Source organism: Oryx dammah, unplaced genomic scaffold, assembly GCF_014754425.2.
Source record: "Oryx dammah isolate SB20612 unplaced genomic scaffold, SCBI_Odam_1.1 HiC_scaffold_18, whole genome shotgun sequence".
NCBI lineage: Eukaryota > Metazoa > Chordata > Mammalia > Artiodactyla > Bovidae > Oryx > Oryx dammah.
In genome coordinates this window covers 99,901,540-99,914,369 of record NW_024070202.1, presented here as the reverse complement: position 1 = coordinate 99,914,369, position 12,830 = coordinate 99,901,540, and positions in this window count along the sequence as shown.

Genomic DNA, 12,830 nt, shown 5'->3' with positions numbered 1-12,830 from the left:
TCACTGCTGTGACTGCAGCCACCAACCTGCTGAGAATTTCCATGTGGTCTCAACATTTGCTAGGCATTTGAAAGAAGCTATAGCTTTTAGTATCCGCTTGCTTATTAATTGGAAACTACCCGCAACCCATCCCTCCCCCAGAATAGACAAGTTATATCATGCCAGGAATCAGGATACCCTCCCAATGGCCATTACTCTTGAACCAAACTTGTATACTTAAGCTTTCTCTTTTTCTAAAATAAGCCATTTTTCAGGATGCGGGATGGCCAGGCGTATAAATGAATCATTGGTAGATATGCCCTACCAGACCCTGGATACCCTGAGAGGAACACAGCTTACACTTATATTGACACCATTGCTCCTCAGTTACTCACATATATCTCATTTGCTTCTCATAGCAATAGTGTAGTGGAAGCAAGATGGCAATTTCTACAACTATTCTACATGTAAGGAAATAGAAAAAAGATTAAGTGAGTTGCCTGAGATCACACAAGCAAGTTACTGCTGGATCTGAATTTCAATTCAGGCCTCTAGACAACAGCTCTAGAGCTTTTCTAGTATAACAAGGTGCCTCGACCATCTCTGAATCCAGCTGCTTCCCTAACTCTTCAACAACCTCAACCACACTTGAAACATCTCTTGAATCTTCTTAGAGTTCTACTGATTTCCAAATGAAATGCTTAGTTTTCCCTTTGGGTTTTACTGAACCTATTGCCAAACCCCTAGTTCAGCCCCTCATAGTAGTCACTGATGCTACAAGGCTGAATTCTTACTGGTTTTAAATGGAATCTGGGAATTCCCTGGTTAAGAGTCCAGTGGTTAAGACTCTGCACTTTCACTGCAGGGGATGTGGGTTCAGTCCCTGATCAGGGAACTAAGATCCTGTGTGCCGCACAGCGTGGCCAAAAGGTTGAAAAGTAAAATAATCGTTTTAAAACATAGTTTAAAAAATAAAAGAAGACAAAATGGGATTTACCAGCCCAAATCCCATAATACCTGGCTATCATAATACAGAGTCATCTGCTATACTTATTCAGAATAAAGGCTCAGTCAGAGCTGAGCCAGTTGAGCCCCTGTTAAATTGTATCCCTGTGCCTTTATTCCATAACTAAATAAGTTTTCCTAAACAAGGACTTGCCTTTCTTTTATGGGTACACAGATTGCTCCCATATTATTCAAAAGGATGATGACATTTATTTGTTTGTTTGTTTGTTTTTTGCTTCACATAAATGATGATCTTCTCTGACCCTCAGTTTTCTCATCCATGAAAAAGAGAAAGCAACACAACTTCATAGGGTTATGGTAAGCACTAAAAAGATCATCATTAAATACCAATACAGGGTGTGGCGCACAGACAGCAGACATCAGTCAAGGTTTCCTTACTTCTACAGAAAATTTAACAACTAGAATTTCATACACAGTCTCTATTTTCTTTGAGTTTTCCTGATGTGTTGTAAAGAATCTGTACAAAATTCTTCCTCATTATTTTTTAATCCTTTGCCTTGTTAGAAGATTTTGCTACTTCCTATTATACAGAGTAAATTGATCTTGGCCAAAGTCAGAATGATGTAACTCCTGACTAGCAATGTAACTGAACATTGTAACTATAGAAGGGTTGGAAGCAGGGAGGGAGAAATGGGGAGGGAATACGGCACCTTAACAGGAAATCAATCACTACTGACTAAAATCAACCAATCAAGAAATAGCAGCGAAGGCATATTGTTCAGCTGTGTAAAGACAAACATGAAAAGAAACAGCTAAATTTGTTGAACGTGGTTGTTTCTGGGAAGCACCTAGAACATTGCTCAGCAGATTGTGTATTAATCAGAACTATTGCAGTTGCCAGTGACAGAAACTCAGATTCAATTAGCTTTAGCAAGAAGAGGGATATATTAGTTTGCTGCTGCTGCTGCTAAGTTGCTTCGGTCGTGTCCGACTCTGTGCGACCCCATAGACGGCGGCCCACCAGGCTCCCCTGTCCCTGGGATTCTCCAGGCAAGAACACTGGAGTGGGTTGCCATTTCCTTCTCCAATGCATGAAAGTGAAAAGTGAAAGTGAAGTCGCTCAGTCATCTCCGACTCTTAGCAACCCCATGGACCACCAGGCTCCTCCATCCATGGGATTTTCCAGGCAAGAGTACTGGAGTGGGGTGCCATTGCCTTATATAACTTAAAAAAAAAAAATAAATCCATGGATCAAGGCAGCTGTAATCAGGTTTTCAAATAATGCTTATATAATATCATAGCAAATAGATTGGGAAACAGTGGAAACAGTGGCTGACTTTATTTTTCTGGGCTCCAAAATCACTGCAGATGGTGATTTCAGCCATGAAATTAAAAGATGCTTACTCCTTGGAAGGAAAGTTATGACCAACCTAGATAGCATATTGAAAAGCAGAGACATTACTTTGCCAACAAAGGTCTGTCTAGTCAAGGCTATGGTTTTTCCAATGGTCATGTATGGATGTGAGAGTTGGACTATAAAGAAAGCTGAGTGCTGAAGAATTGATGCTTTTGAACTGTGATGTTGGAGAAGACTCTTGAGAGTCCTTTGGACTGCAAGGAGATCCAACCAATCCATCTTAAAGAAGATCAGTCCTGGGTGTTCATTGGAAGGACTGATGTTGAAGCTGAAACTCCAATACTTTGGCCACCTGATGAGAAGAGCTGACTCATTTGAAAAGACCCTGAAGCTGGGAAAGATTGAGGGCAGGAGGAGGGGGGATGAGGATGAGATAGTTGGATGGCATCACCGGCTCAATGGACATGGGTTTGGGTGGACTCCAGGAGTTGGTGATGGACAGGGAGGCCTGGTGTGCTGCTGTTCATGGGGTCACAAAGAGTCGGACACAACTGACTGGCTGAACTGAACTGAACTGAACTGAATACCTGCAAGTAATGGTCTCTTGTTCTCCTTCTCTAGGCCCTGCTTTCTTTCCCCTGGTTGGCTTAATTTTCAAGCACACTTTCCCTATTGGGAGCAAAGATGGCCTTTGTAGAGCCAAGCTTACTTTGCCTTAGCACTCAGACTCTGAGAATAGCACCTCATTCCTGGTAGTTCTAGCAGAAATCCCAGGAAGGGCTCTCATTGACCTGGATTTGGTTGTTGTCCATCCTTGAAGCAGTCCCTCTGGTCAGGGTAATTTTATGCTGATTGTCTGAGCCTGCATCACATGCTCACTCTTGGAAAAAAAAAAATGAGGGGCCCCATCCAAAGCACATGGACAGGAAAGCAGTTCTCCAAAAGCAAGGTGGGATATGTGATGGTTAATTTTATATGTCACCTCAGCTGGGCCACAGGACCCAGATATTTGGTCATGTTGCTATTAAGATATTTTTTAGATAAGATTAACAATTTAATCAGTACACTCTGAGTAAAGCAAATGATCAGGGTGGGTCTCATCCAATCAGTTGAAGTCCTTCACTTCAGTTCAGTTCAGTCGCTCAGTTGTGTCCGACTCTTTGCAACCCCATGAGTTGCAGCACGCCAGGCCTCCCTGTCCATCACCATCTCCCGCAGTTCACTCAGACTCATGTCCATCGAGTCCGTGATGCCATCCAGCCATCTCAACCTCTGTCGTCCCCTTCTCCTCCTGCCCCCAATCCCTCCCAGCATCAGAGTCTTTTCCAAACAACTCTTCGCATCTCCGCCCTCTCCTTTCCCCCTTCCAAGAAAGAGGGACTTATGCGTGCAGGCTGTATTCAGACTCAAGCGGAAACGTCAGTTTTTCCCAATCTCTAGCTTGCTTCCTATCTTATGATTTTTAGGCTTGCCAACCTCCAACTATTTCAAGAGCCAGTTCATTAAAATCTCTCTTGAGATAGAGCTGATAGAGATATTGGTTCTGTTTCTCTGGAGAAACCTAACTACTATAGACACATATAGATATAGACACATTAATCTAAAGAAGGAAATAAAGATGCTAGGTAGACCAAAAAATATATATATATACTCATTGATAGTTAACAATTGTTACAAAAAGTGAGTTGGCAGATTTTTTTAAATAAGGCTATCATTTCTACCTTAAGTGGGAAGACAGGATGCCTGAGTGTGCATAAATCCTCAGCAACAAACACCCATATAAAGGTAAAGACATGATTTATCCAAAGTATGTAGCATGTGTCTAAAATCCAGCTTCCTATTCTCTTTCAAATATGGGAGATAAAATCAGTTTAGAGACATCACCAGACCAGGATATGGACAGAAGTGGGTCCGAAAAGTGCTTTGTGGATGAGCGCAGATCTCTAGCAACCCAGAGCAAGAGCTGGTGCCGCAGCCAATGTATCTGATAGATTCCAACCAGGCTGAGGACTCTGCGGGAACACGGACGTACACTGGACCTTCAGGGATGCATTGTGGAGACTTAACCGAACCTTCATCTGTCCTGGTTTCTCTCCTATCTGAAGTCTATTGTTGGATTCTTTTGCTTGAAAACAGAATCTTTTTACTAAATCACAACCTGCAGTTTTGCAAGTGAGAGAACTGGTGTCAACATTTTAGGGATCATGGAAACAGATTTTTTTTTTCTAGGTCTTTGCATGAGGGTCCAAAGTGTTCTAAGAAAAGCAACCTTAAAAATTAATCCAGGACATTTCAGTCTATGACACAATGGTTGCACAGTGAAGCTTGCTTTACAGCTCCCTCAAAGGACACTGAGGAAGTTAATAAACATTTCTCACCCACCATAAACAATAAAAAATAATAATTTTTAATGCCACGTATAGTATGCCTTTCACTGAGGCACATAAGTGTTTTTGTTTCTTTTTAATGACAATTTCAGGAATTTTACTGGCCTCTGGTCACACCACCTTGCAGTCCAGTCTATACTGAAAATAGCTGGCATGCTAGCACCATGCCAACACCCACCTAAACACACTATCTTCTCATAAAACTTACCTGAGGGCAGCATACAATGAACAATTTGAATTTCAAACAATTCTTGAGTGAAACAGTATAAATAAGGAACCAAGATGATGACAAAGCAAGTCAATAAAGACCAGGACAACAAATCTAACTTGAAAGTAATTTCCTATATTAAACAAAAATGCGAAAGATTCAGCCACAATTCAGTTTTTCTGTTCATAAAAAGTCATAGCTATGAAATGATCAAAATAAATAGATAAAATTTAAATTTAAAAAGTGAATAAGAAAGACAAAATTGGAGCTGAAGCTCCAATACTTTGGCCACCTCAGGCAAATAGACAACTCATTGGAAAAGCCCCTGATGCTGGGAAAGATTAAAGGCAGGAGGAGAAGGGGGAGGCAGAGGATGAGATGGTTGGATGGCATCACCAACTCAATGGACACAAACTTGGGCAAACTCCAGGATATGGTGAGAGACAGGGGGGCCGGGTGTGCTGCAGTCCATGGGATCACAGAGTCCAACACGACTTAGTGACTGAACAACAACAAGTAATGAAACACAATTAAATAGACTGATGTACTAAAAAGACTGATAAAATGGTAAACTAAGTTTTAAAAACAACAAAAATGAGTCTCAGGTAAAAGAATATTCTAGAAAACGTAAGGAGCGTGAGAATAATTTAGAATATCAATTAAAAGAATATCAGAAAACAAAATAAAATTGTAAACATTTTTAGAAATTCAGAAGTCCTATGATTAATACCCTATTGAGAAGTAAATAGGGTCCCTTGAAGCAAGACGACTCACGGTAGCCTTTCAAGAGGTTTTATATCTCTGGGCAAATATCCCTAAACAGAGGCACGTGGTCCAGAGAGTGTCTCAAAGTAACTTCTGTAGATCACATTTCCAATTACTAATCAAACCAAAAAAAAATCACCTCATAAACAATACAACCACAGAAGTCAACAACCTCTTGGCAGACTGCCTGGAGAGGAGAAACAATACTCTCCCAGGGACCCCTCTAAGACTGTAAGATCTCAGAGGACTGGACCCCATCATGAAGCACAGAGCCTGAGGGGAACTCAGTTGAACTGGACAGAGCTGAATCATTCCATAAACTCATAACCTTAAGGAAAGTGCGTGCTAACAACTTAATTAAGCTACCCCTTTAATCTCAAAGCATGTCACCAGCTTCATTCTCTTCTTCCAGGTACATCATGGAATGCATCTCATATCAAGCTAGAGCAGCCCCGTTCCTTCAGGTTTTCAGCACCTAAACGAGAATCTTGAGGACAGAAATCGTAGGTAGACCAAGGCCACTTATGTGAGTGAGCATTTCCACCTTTCTCAGAATCTCTGGGGGTGCTAGTTCAAGGTGAGACTCTTGGGGCACATCACAGACTTAACACATCAGAATCTCTGAGGTTGCTGCCCAGGAATCTGCCCGGTGAGTAAGCACCAAGTAAGTGACTGGTGTGCTCACTAACACTGGAGAGTTACCAACTTCAAGGGAAAGTAGGATCAGGGAAAACTAGAGTCCATAGGCCAAAATTGCCCACTCTAGGTAGAAGTAAGGATTTAAAGCAGAGACTGTGGGGAAATCCAGCCACAAGAGTAAGGTCACAGGAGTCAAAGTCATAGAATCAGAAAGGTAGCATTAGGGTCTCAAAATATTTTCTGGATCCAATGGCATCTCATTGGAAAACCACAGTCGCCATCCCCTCCAGGCATGCCTCTGCAGCTATTAAAGGTGTGGTGTGCTAACAGATTACAACTCCTTACTAATTAAATTGTAAGTCTTGTTTCAACTTTCTTTAAAAAAAAAAAAAAACAAGGACACTAAAATGCAGGCATCTTGAAGCTAGCACAGAATCACTATCTTAATCTTCAAGGAACACAACACCTCAACAAAATCTATATCAGAGCTAAAGCAAAGAGTCCTTGAGAGCTGGAGAGGGGAGTTGTTAGCATGATCAAGTGCAGTTAAATATTGCCAGAACAAAAAGTCCTGAACAGACCCTTGAAGTCTTGGCAACAACCTGAGAACCTTGTTTCCAAATTTATAGTCTGCTCAAAAGATTGCACTGCCACACACCTTAAATCTTGTGCTCAACTCTAGATTTCTCCTAAAAACCTGGGTCTCTCACAGTTTTTGAACAATAATGCTAGAGTTTCTCCACTAATTTTAATGGAATACAATCTAGAGTTCCAGATCTAGGAGATTCCTGGGAGGTCAACACATTGTCCCTCTACTCTAAGAAAGAAGGCAGTTACAAACATTTTTTACAAAAGATGTCTCTGCTTGCCACACTGGTTCATGCTAGGGATTCAGAAAAAAAAAATAAATCACAAGATCACCTTTCACATATGCTTCTCACCCATGTCAATTTCTCATGGTGAGGAAGAGAGATAACACGTACTTCTATTAACCTGGCTTCAGGCTTCCATGGGACATCATCACTATAGCTCATGACCTCTCCCCACATGCTCACTCATTTCATTCCTTGGTGGGTGGAATGATTTGTAAGACTACTGAGGTCTTTGACCTCATCTTCCCATTCTTCTACCTGCCTTGCAAAGAGCTCTGGTCTGATCCTCTATCTCCTCAAGGTTGCAAGGAAGCCCCTATTTTACAACTGGGTAGATGAACCTCCTTAGTTCTGGGATAAAAAGCCAAGAAGTTCAGTATTCTCAAAGGTTTAAGTCATAGTCTCCGAATTAACCTTTATTACTAACAAAGGGGATATTCAGAATTCCATCTGCCTTATTCTTTCTCTCTCAATTGGTTGAAGGAATTGGAAAGGAAAAGTAGAATAATGTATTCAGTTCAGTCACTCAGTTGTATCCAATTCTTTGTGACCCCATTGACTACAGCTCACCAGGCCTCTTTGTCCATCACCAACTCCCAAAGTTTACTCAGACTCATGTCCATTGAGTCGGTGATGCCATCCAACCTTCTCATCCTCTGTCATCCCCTTCTCCTTCTGCCAGCACTTGGGTCTTTTCCAATGAATCGGTTCTTCGCAGCAGGTAGCCAAAGGATTGGAGTCTCAGCTTCAGCATCAGTCCTTCCAGTGAATATTCAGGACTGATTTCCTTTAGGATGGACTGGTTGGATCTCCTTGCACTCCAGGGGACTCTCAAGAGTCTTCTCCAACACCACAATTCAAAAGCACCAATTCTTAGGTGCTCAGCTTTCTTCACAGTCCAACTCTCACATCCATACATGACTACTGGAAAAACCATAGCTTTGACTAGACGGACATTTGCTGGCAAAGTAATGTCTCTGCTTTTTAAAATGCTATCTAGGTTGGTCATAGCTTTTCTTCCTAAAATGGACTGGAATGGGTGAATTTAACTCAGATGACCATTATATATTTACTACTGTGGGCAAGAATCCCTTAGAAGACATGGAGTAGCCATCATAGTCAACAAAAGAGTCTGAAATGCAGTACTTGGTTGCAATCTCAAAAACAACAGAATGATCTCTGTTCGTTTCCAAGGCAAACCATTCAATATCATGGTAATCCAAGCCTATGCCCAGACTAGTAATGCTGAAGATGCTGAAGTTGAATGATTCTATGAAGACCTACAAGACCTTCTAGAAATAAAACCAAAAAAAGATGTCCTTTTCATTATAGAGGACTGGAATGCAAAAGTAGGAAGTCAAGAAATACCTGGAGTAATAGGCAAATTTGGCCTTGGAGTACAGAACGAAGTGGGGCAAAAGCTAATAGAGTTTTGCCAAGAGAAAACACTGGTCATAGCAAACACCCTCTTCCAACAACACAAGAGAAGACTCTACACATGGACATCACCAGATTGTCAATACTGATATCAGATTGACTATATTCTTTGCAGCCAAAGATGGAGAAACTCTATACAGTCAGCAAAAACAAGACCAGGAGCTGACTGTGGCTCAGATCATGAACTCCTTATTGCCAAATTCAGACTTAAATTGAAGAAAGTAGGAAAAACCACTGGACAATTCAGGTATGACCTAAATCAAATCCCTTATGATTATACAGTGGGAGTGACAAATAGATTCAAGGGATTAGATCTAATAGAGTGTTTGAAGAACTATGGACAGAGGTTCTGAGGCAGTGACCAAGACAATTCCCAAGAAAAAGAAATGCAAAAAGAAGCAAATGATTGTCTGAGGGGCTCCTACAAATAGGTGAGGAAAAGAAGAGAAGTGAAAGGCAAAGGAGAAAAAGAAAGATATACCCATTTGAATGCAGAGTTCTAAAGAACAGCGAGGAGAGATAAGAAAGTCTTCCACAGTGATCAATGCAAAGAAATAGAGGAAAACAATAAAATGGGAAAGACTAGAGATCACTTCAAGAAAATTAGAGATACCAAGGGAATATTTCATGCAAAGGTGGGCACAGTAAAGGACAGAAATGGCATGGACCTAACAGAAGCAGAAGATATTAAGAAGAGGTGACAAGAATACACAGAAGAACTATACAAAAAAGATCTTCATGACCCAGATAATCATAATGGTGTGATCACTCACCTAGAGCCAGACATTCTGGAATGTGAAGTCAAGTGGGCCTTTGGAAGCATCACTATGAACAAAGTGATGGAATTCCAGTTGAGTTATTTCAAATCCTAAAAGATGATGCTGTGAAAGTACTGCAATCAATATGCCAGCAAATTTGGAAACTCAGCAGTGGCTACAGGACTGGAAAAGGTCAATTTTCATTTCAATCCCAAAGAAAGACAATGCCAAGGAATAATGTATTGGCTGTCTTCAAATCTCCAACATTTGGCTTTTAATTTTAATTTTAAAAAGAGTGTAAACCCCTCTGGTCAGAGAAATAGAAGATTCCCCTCTGCCCAACACCATGGATACAGACTACAAGGGAAAACAGCTTCCCTATATGGCCTCATTACATGTATTTCTGGGTGACTGTTGGCAGAAAACCAAAAGCACTGGTTGCACATTTGCAGGTAAGGATTACTAGTGGATTGAAAGCATCATTGCTCTGTGATCCACCCTTGGTTTCTGGTTCTAAGTGGACCAAGTGAATTTTCTGTTTGCCATTTCCGTAATTGTTGATACTTTCTCATCTGCACACCTTTGCACACACTATCCCCTCTGGAATGGCCTCTCTCCTGCCCTTCCCCAGCTGTTGACCTAAAAACTCCTGCTTATACTTCAAGACTTAGTTCAAATTTCACTTCATCCTCGCCCTATCAGACAGAGTTAAATACTGCTTGGTGCTACTATAACATCGCACTTCCACCTTTATGACTTGCTATCACTGCTCTTTCCATGCATTCCCCTCCTCTCAACCCCTACCTGTTAGAACTCTGGAAAGTATAAACTGCCTTCTTTAGGATCTGTATAATCTCCAATCCCTAACCTAGTGCCTGGCATGTGGTAACACATAATAAATATGTGATGAGAGAGGCAGATAGAAAAAAGAGAGACAGAAGATACGAGAGAGAGAGACACAGATACAGTGTCAGGAGAGAATCAGAGAGAAATAGGAACAAAAGCCCAGAAAGAAAAACCAGAGAAGGCAGGAGAAGCCTTGATGAGGAAGGAAGGAAGAAAAGAAAAGTTAAGTCATGAACATAATAACTACATAGCCCCCTACTCCTACAAAAATATTTGCTAAGTTCTCGCTGAATGCTGAAGACAGCTATCAGTGGAATAAAACTAGCCAGCACAGACAGGTACAACGGCACGTGGAAATGGCTCAGAAGCAAAGGGGCTGCTCTGACAAACTGTCTAGAATCTAGGCAGACCTGCAGACCTTCATTCCCCTGCTCATCGAAGTGTAGGGGGAAGAGCGAGTTTGCTTGCTGCAAATATTCATGAATCCTCCCACGTGTGGAAGCTTTCTATTTCAACTGTGTTGTGAATAAGTGACTTATCTGCTTGCTAAGAGCATTTCCCAATTCTACTTGACTTGTCTCATAATTTAAATGCAGAAGAAAAGAGTTTAAATGGATTCATTTTTAATTTTGACCTCTAAACCCCATGGCGGGGCTGTGGGTCTCTTTGGTAACTTAAATATTCATGTTTGCGTCAGAAGGCGCTTTCCCAGTAGTCATGCATAAATCCGCAGGATGAACTGTGAGTCACCCCTGCAGGTGTGGAGGTGTTAGTGTGTGATTACATAAGCATTCCCAATAATGGAAAAATTGCTGGAAATTATGACAAAGGACAAATAAAACCAGCAATATCCATCGAAATGTTGTATCTCCCTGTCATAATAAAAGATGGTCTGTGTATAAAGCTAGCAAGCAAATCAACACTTTTTAGATGATGATCAGCCAAATCATCATGTACCAAAGAGGGAAAAAAAAAGAACAAAACATAAATAGAAATGATAACTAGCTGTCTGTTATTGGTTAGTCACTCAGTCGTGTCTGACTCTTTTGCCACCCCATGGACTGTAGCCCTCCAGGCTTCTCTGTTCATGGGATTTTCCAGGCAAGAATATTAAAGTGGGTTGCCATTTACCCCTCCAAGGGATCTTCCTGACCCAGAGATTTAACCTGTATCTCCTGCACATCTCTTGCATTGCAGGTGGGTTTTATACCACTGAGCAACTGGGAAAGGCCAATAATAACTAATAATAATAATTATGACATGTCCTCATTTTTAACATTGTTTCTTCCAATGAGTGGATTATTTCTTCACAGAGTAAGGAAGTCCATGATGTATACAAAGCATTTCCTATGTCTACCTTAAGGCGTCTCTACTAGGCTGTCAAGTCATAGTGGTTAAGGACCAAAGTAATTCCTTGGTTTGCATTTTGCACTAAAGCATGTAAATAGGTTTTTCTAGTTCTTTCTTGGTGGTAGCAGTAGTTTTGTTTTAGGGGTTCTGTTTTCTAACATTTTGTTTCCAACTCCATGCACCCAGCATCTGCTGGGCACCTTCTCTTTGGCAAATACTGTGCTAAGACCTGAAAAAAATGTTGTTAAAAAACAAATGAGACTCGGGCTCTATATTCAAGGATCTCAGGGTCAGTAGATTAATATAGACATTCTATCTTCCATCAGCTTGGTCCCCATAGTTTCCCCCAGGGAACTTAAAGAGAGAGCTTAGAGGTCCACTCTGCCACCCTCCATCTCTCTTTCCCCTCAAGCATGTCTCATTGGGCTCATTTCACTCTTTCAACACCTATTTTATTTGCCTCTACATCAATGCCATGCATCTACTTGCAATATCCTCTAAGCAGCTCACGGGTGTTTTCACTACAATAATAGGTCTTACTTGTTTGATGTCATTCAGAGAAAGGAGACAGTACCTAGGCTAATAAACTGTTTTGTCTCATCTTCCTAATGCTTATTTGAAGACATGAACTATGTCTGGGTTTTTGTTTTTTTTTTTTTTTGGTGATAGCCAAATACTCCATAGAACAAATTCCATAGAACACTCTTAGGAGATATTTGTTGAATGAACTAATAGGAACATGAACTACTCAGAGCAGAAGCACTTTTGTCTGCTGGTCTAATCGCATTCTCTTCTGACTCTGGAATTTTGTTCTGCTATTCTCTTTATTCCTCTAAGAATGATTTCATCTATCTCAAAGTGTGTTGTGAAAATAAAATACTTTGAAATGCTCTATACAGTTCTTGGCTCTCAGAGAGTGCCTTAGTAACAGTAGATGAAGTATAACTTAACTCTCAAGATTAGAGGATTAATCTCAGGATGAAGGAAGACCACCCCTCCAACTCTTACTTTGAGGGGTGAAGGAAATTGAACCTCCATACTCAGGCCTGAAATGTGTCTTCACCCTCAAAAATACTCAATTTGTCAGATTTATAGGTGGAAACTAAAGGAATTTCTGAGGGTCTGTGTGAGAGCTTAGCAAACAGTGGTTTTTAGCTCAGATGTCATGAATGGGCTTCAACCGATTTATTAATTCCCAAACGCTAATCCAAAATGTATGTGTAAGCATGAAGATGAATTTTTCTGTGCAATGATTACACAGCTTTG